Here is a 7,499-nt window from a genome sequence, read left to right as displayed (position 1 = left end):
TTGACAGTAACTTGAAATGCTGGCACCTCCAACATAGTAGTTGCCCATTCACTTGCCAGTCCATTCAACTGTGGACTGGCTTTTCTGGGTGATGTCTAACTACTTATAGATGTAGGTAAGGAATTACGAGGGTTATTCCAAAAGTAAGGTCCGATTGATTGCCAAATTGAAACCACAGTGAACATCAGAAATGTTTTACTTGTAACAATTAGCTACACCTTTCAGCTACTTCTCTACGTAGTCGCCGTTCTGACTTAGACTTTTGTCATAGCGTTGTACCAACTTTTCAATAGCCTCATCATAGAAGGCAGCCGCCAGTGCTTTCCGCCAATTCTCCACGCTGACCTACACCTCGTTGTCTGTGTCAAAATGTTGTCTTCAAAGACAGCGGTTCATGTGACCAGAGATGAAACTCAGGGGGAGACAATTGCGGACTGTATTATGGGTAATCTAACATTTCCATTTGAAAACGATGCAGGAGCATCTTCATTGCCCCTGCAGAATGCGGCTGAGAATTGTCGTGAAGACGAAACAGCACGACAGTTATGTAATGTTGGCTGCATAGCTTCAGGCGAAATTTCTCACCAGGCCCTCGTACTTGGCGGCAGACACTATTTTCTAGACATCTTTACGCACTCACTGCGAGCTCAGAAATGAGAAGAGCGACGTGATGCTAACTGGGGTTATACGAGAGACACTACCCAACACATCTGTGCAAAGCTTTATCGGATTTTCATAGTCGTTTCCATTTCGCGACCGATCGGACCTTACTTTTGGAATAACCCTCGTATTATTTAGAAAAGAACATAATGCAAAGAAATATGGCTTGATTGGAATTTAGTTTTTTATGGCCTAAAGAATCAACAGAATTCTGAATTACATACAACTTTGCTGGCTAAAAATTTACAAAAATGAACATTATTTTTCTTCTGCATTGTGAGCCTTGTCTTCTATATGAATGAGAAAAAGTGCAAATTGAAATGGATTACTTGAAATAATCAGTATGTTGATTCATCAATGCTGTACATCTGATGGTACAGAAAATTTAAGGTAAGAAAGTAGTTGAAGTCCAGAGTCTAACAGTGGCTCTGACTAAATCTGCAATGGAAAACACTACTGTATAAAAACTTCATGGGCAGTGCCGTGCAAATGTCAACATGTGGTCAGGATTCTGGTGTGGTAAGCATGAAGGGACCTTAGAAGACAAGTTACACATATCATCCCATGCAAAGATCACTGTCCAAGGAGATTGACGCATTGTCAGAAAGGGTACACATTGCAGGTTTCCAGCACATACAGGTGTGTTACAGTACCGACTGGAAATTTACTGTAAGTTCATATATAAGGTGCAGTGTACTGAATTTCTGTGAATGCCTTTTGGTGTATGGACCAAATGCAATGTCATGTCCATCCGCAGTGAAATTGTGGCAACAATTTGACCAAGGTCGAACAGACCTGGGCAGTGCTGGTTGGTAACTTAACTCCAGGTCCTCCACTGTGCAATTTTCGGCAAGGGGGGGGAGAGCTTTTCCAAAAATGTCAACATTCATACAGCATGGTTCCATGGCCTAGGAGCAGATTTCTATTGTTGAGGAACTGAACAACTGTTCAACGTTCTGACCATTGTTTACAGAGACTTGGCGACTGTGCTGAAAAAAATAGTGCCACATATCTGTGTCACTTGGAAGTGTAATGCAGCATCCAGTAAAAGTTATTCTGCCTGCAATGATAAAGTTTACCATACAAAGAGTGGTTCAACAATTTGAGATTTATCACGTCACGTTGTTCTGGGTCTGGTGAGCTTATAAAAGTATTTTTTAAAAAACTGCCATAATTTGAATTTGTTGCCACATAATTTGCAAATCTCTTCAGTATGTTGCTTCAGAGTTCATTGGTTTCTGGTGTGAATTTACTCCCTTTGTCAGAAAAGTTCCAGGACAGGTATTTTAAAAATTAGAAAATTACACTTACCAAGTAATTATCTTAGCTCCTATTGAAATTAGTCCCCTTGGCTCTCTATACATAGTGGCCAACGTTTCTGGAGGTCTTGGAAGCAAGCAGGAAAATTTTCAACTGCAATTGCTGTAAGGTCATTTCTCACAGCCCGTTGGATGTCTGCAACATCCTGATGGAGCTTTCCTTTCAGTCACCCTTTCACTCAAACAAGGAAAAAACAAAAAACTGTGAGGTGAAAGGTCAGGTGAATACGGTTGATGTGGGATGGCAATAACAGAATGTCTGCCCAGCTTTGGGGTATTGCATTGTCATGCAGTGAAAACCAGTACTGAGAATGTCACAAATCAGGGTGGTGATATCAAATGACTTGTTGTAAATGTTTCGAGGCTTCAGTGTAAAGAGTTTGGTTCACTGTTTGAACTGTAGGAGTATACTTATGGTGAATAATCCCTACCAAAGGATGCGGTCAACATTTCCTATATTCTCAAAGGTTGTCATTTGACTTGTATTTTTTAGGCTGGAAATCCAGGTCTCCGCCATTCAGCACTTTGACACTTGGTGTGAGGGCTATACTGGTAGCACCAACTTTCTTCCTCAGTAATAACCTTTGACAGAAATGAGGGATTGTCCAATTTTCACAAGTGGTTTTCCAGAGCGTAAAGCAGAACATAATGTTAATTCATTGCTCACAATCGGCATTCATTGTGTGACCATAACTAAAACCTAAACAGCATGTTGCTAAGCACAGTCCTGTCACTTAGTGATTTTACATGGCAATGTGGCCAACTTCATTTCAAGGACACACTCGTACCATGTCACATAAAAACAACATTTTACAGTTTTGCAAACTTTGAAATAAAAAAAAAGAAAAACCTGTCCTGAAACTTTTTTGACAGAGGGAGTATTTTAACATAATTTATATATGTTACAGTGACTGATTATGAAAAAAACATGATAGTTCCACAGCTACATAGTATTCTGCAGTCAGTGTGAAGTGCATGGCACAAGGTACTTCCTGTTGTAATTGATACGTCTTCCAATTCCATTAGTTTGTATAAATCTGTTTGTACTATGTTTAAAACGCAAAGTATTTATAGTAAAGTAAAAGGGTATGTTACATCCAGAGAAATTATGCTGTTCGAGCAATGACATTTCTACAGACTAATAGTATGCTGACTGGGAAAATTCTTTAAAGGAATAAAATACAGGATGTACATAAAGTTTGGGAACACGTTGAATTATTTATTGCACAAGAACTAAATATTGTAGAGATGTCATACATATGGCATTTTGAAGAGGAAATCTGAAAGTGTTTCCCCCCACCCCCCCCCCCCACCCCCCCAAACATTTGGTGTGTGAACCATGAGTGAGCTGGCAGATGTCAATATGGTAATCAAATTCCTGCCATACCCGTCTGAGCATTGCATTGTCGACTGTGGCAGTCACTTCCAGTATTCTCTCCCGGAGATCTCCTACATCACGTGGTAGAGGCGGTACATGCACCAGATCTTTAATGTCCCACAGAAAGAAGTCACACCGAGTGACATCTGGGGATCTGGGAGGCCATTTCGAACTCCAACACACAGAAAGCTTGCTCCGCACCTGAACTCGCCATGTCTGCGACTGGCGCTGACTATCGGCAAATTACCAAACTACACTGTGGCGGAATAAGTGAAGAAAGAAAAAAAAAAAAAACTTTCAGGGTTTCTCTTCAAAATGACATATGTATGATATCTAACAGTGTTTGGTTTTTGTGCAATAAATAATTGAAAGTGTTCCCGGACTTTATGTACCTCCTGTATTTATGTCGGTGGATTAGCTTCCACCTAACACAAAACATGACACTGCAAATTGCCACCAGTTAAACAAAAAATTAAATGAATGCACTTCCTCCACAACTGACCTGACTACCTACATTCAAGGTTTAAACGTTACTGTCAGCTACTGACAAGTAACAGTATTGGCTATAAGGATGCACAAGTGGTGATATAACATAACAACAACTTTGTTACAGGTGTAGGGAAACATTTTCTGCAAAACACGGAAATCCACTCAAGTAAACATTAAGCTACCAATACAAGATAAACAGTGAATATCTGGTACAACTGAGTCAGTAGTAGCACTGTTAAAAATGGCAGCATTCCTGCTGATTCACTATATTTCATTTAGCGGGCATAATCACAGAGCATATTAAAAGGTTTAGTAACAGTTCATCCCAATGTATTATTTTCCTATAATTTCCTTGTTCCTTATTAAGCACTGTATTCAGCATTGAATAGTAGCTCTAGGAAGCTTTGGTCCTGATGCACCATATTGAACCTTCAGTAGATGGAGACTACTTCCTGCCATCTTTTCACTGTTTTCAGATTGCACCTGCTGCTTACACCTTCTTTGCACATTCCAACGATGTGAAAATACAGCCCGTGTGATGACCATTAAATGCAGTTTAGTGGACACCTTTTGTGTAACAAATTAAGTTATATTAACCAATAACAATAATAAAACCATGAGGAAGGAAGAATGGAGTAGGAGTCTATTGTTGAAGTGGTCTGCAGATTTACAGCACAGGTTATAAGTTATTATCTCAAAAAGTTTATTATTCTTTTCCCACATCACTAACACATTCTGTATACCACAGTTGTCACTATAATACTGCTAAATGCTCTCACTTATACACTAATATAAATTTTTTCACTGAACACACATTCTCTTCATCACTTCTTGTTGCTGGAAGACATTTGGAAAGAGTACAAGCTTTTTGTGCAAATTAGACATTTAACAAGTAATCTACTGCAATGAACTGCAAAATTATCAATGACAGACAAAAGGCAATTACCAACAGCTCAATGGAGAAGTGCATTTTCTACATATGGTATTGTCTGTCTGTCTGTGTGTGTGTGTTGGCAATTGCCAAACACGCATTGCAATAACAATACTGGAAACCCATGTGCAGAAGAATTCATCCACACACACACACACACACACACTCCAATACAAACTGATCACAAAATTCTGACCAGGAAACTTAGCTTCTCAGTTATTTCGAAAGTGGAAACACTTTTACCTTCCTCAAACAACAATATTGCTAGCACATTTCTTTTAATTATAAGTACAACAAACACTGCACATACACTCCTGCAGAACCACAAAAACACACACACACAGGGTATTAGGAACCTAAGGATGCACCAGCAGGTGAAAGTATTTTCCATTACCAGTTGCCATGTGCCACTACAATAAGGCAGTCATACACTATCACATTACATTTTTATGTGCGGATAACTTAACAACAAGACATAGCCAATAATCACCAAACTACATTAGGAATGATTTAAATCAAGTTTTTCCTAAAGTGGCTCTTACTCCTTTCTGTTTGATACATCCCTATAGAGCTCATCAGTGTTCTTTCCCCAACCAATGGATATTCAAAAACCTCAATGTAATACTTGATGAGAGTTTTTTTATTATTTATTTTTCATTTTTTATTTATTTATCTGTACATTTTGGTTGCCATGCTATCACAATAAATAGCAGCCTGCAAGAAATACCATGTGGAATAATCTGATAAAGGAAAGCTTTAAAAAAAGAAGGGGTTCACCACAAGTATTTACCTTTGGGAATGATTTACTACGAGTTTTGAGTGTGATGTGTCTTTTTACAGATATGAAAGATGAACAGCTAGTGGAGAAGTAGGAGAGCAAAGGACAGACATGTTAGATATATGGAGCCGTCTTTAGATGGCAAAGGTACCACTGCCTGTCAAGAGCAGCCAGGGTATTCCACCAACAGGATACACCCTTCAAACGCCATTACGACATGCCACTACTCCTGCATTGGTCCTATAATTGATGGAGGTATGTTATGAACCATATTAGAATGTCCTGAAGCCTGTTAGGATGTAAGATCAGTACCAAGAATGTTGTATACTGATCAAGGAACATCTACACTATCAACCAAATACAGAAATGAAACATATGATGCACAGGACATGAGATAATCCAAGAGAACCAACATTTGGTTCAAAGGTTACAGAAGAAGGCTGCCCTCAGTTCTTATGACGTGGATCACCCAGCGTCAGAGGAATACGAGAAGATTAATTGGATACAATAGAAAATTTTCCCCAAATATGCCAATGGAGCAAAGTACAGCTTTCATATATTAATTCCCCGCAATTTACGTTACCCAAATTTTTTTTTCTTATTTTGACACTTATCCAAAAGATTCCACTTGTATTGGCAAGTTCTTGGCCTCACACAACTTCACTTAATCTGCACAAGTCCTCTTTATGAAACGATATGCTTGTGATTGTTTTACTATTGCAATAAACATTCTCAACAAAGAGTTCAGCATTACACAATACCTCCGAGCTCCTGGCCACATAAGTGTAATCAGTGAGCTTCCAACAAATTGGCCTACAGTAATAATTAGGACTTCGAGTACAAAATAGTGGATCTTTCTCATGAGTTTTAGCCACTTGTGTCCTCACATTTCAACGGAACTCACATAAACACAAGTATGGCAACACAAGACCGCCCGGTTTGGTAACAGCACTACATAACAGCTAACAGTTCCAGGCAAAGATCCAGCTGAGGTAACTGCATTTCTGTTGAGCCAATGCTCTGTTTTAGACTGCGTGTAGTATAATAGGTTGGTAGATGGAGTTGGAGTGAAACCTGCAGTTTTAAAGAGAATTCTGTTCAAATGTTGGGAGGATCCTCAGCAAGCAAACTGGAAATTAGTGGGAGACACATGGAAGCCAATAGCTACACAAATAAGTAGATGACATTAGAAAATGACAAGCAGCAGCAGTAGGAATGGATGTGGGTGAAAATTTGTAAGGTGTGACAAAGTGAAGAGGCAGCTTTTATTTAGTAGTGGGTGTCAAATGGATGGTGATGAAGAATGAAAGTGAGGACTGATGGTCAGGGGCAATAGCGGAGAGTAATGACAGTCTTAAATAACTGCTAAAAGCGGGTAAGTTGCCAGTATTCGTGACAGTATTTATGAAACTTAATATTCCATTTTTTAATTTTTTCCTTGAGAATTAATTAATTCGAAACAGACTCATGCACAGTACACTCAAGTAGGGACTCATCTCATTTTCTGCCATTAAAAGAAGGGTTTTCAAGTTTAAATGTGTCCCTAAGATCCTTGAAGATGACCCACCTTAAGTGCATCTGAGAAAACATGTATGACAGTAGCCACAGCCGAAACGCAAAATTTTCATCACCCAGTTACATCTCTAATCCACAGTTAAATGGTTAAAAAAATCCTGTCTCCAAAAAGTTTATGGCAGAAAGAGTTTCTGTCATCTGACACAGGTTATTTTTGTGAGAAAGCTAGCATGAGCTCAAAGTCACTCATTGTTTCACTACCTGACCATCATAGCTTACCTTCAACCCAACAGAGGCCATTTTTCCCCCAAATCAGGATTTCTCATTAATTTCCTTTGTGAAGAATCTAGTTGTCATAGTACCAAATGACTAGGACACAGTCATTACTTCCTCTATACAATATACGGTACCCTTCAGTATCTGTAATAT

The sequence above is a fragment of the Schistocerca piceifrons genome, chromosome 11 (genome assembly GCF_021461385.2).
Source record: "Schistocerca piceifrons isolate TAMUIC-IGC-003096 chromosome 11, iqSchPice1.1, whole genome shotgun sequence".
In the NCBI taxonomy this organism is placed as follows: Eukaryota; Metazoa; Arthropoda; class Insecta; order Orthoptera; family Acrididae; genus Schistocerca; species Schistocerca piceifrons.
This window is presented reverse-complemented; position numbering follows the sequence as displayed.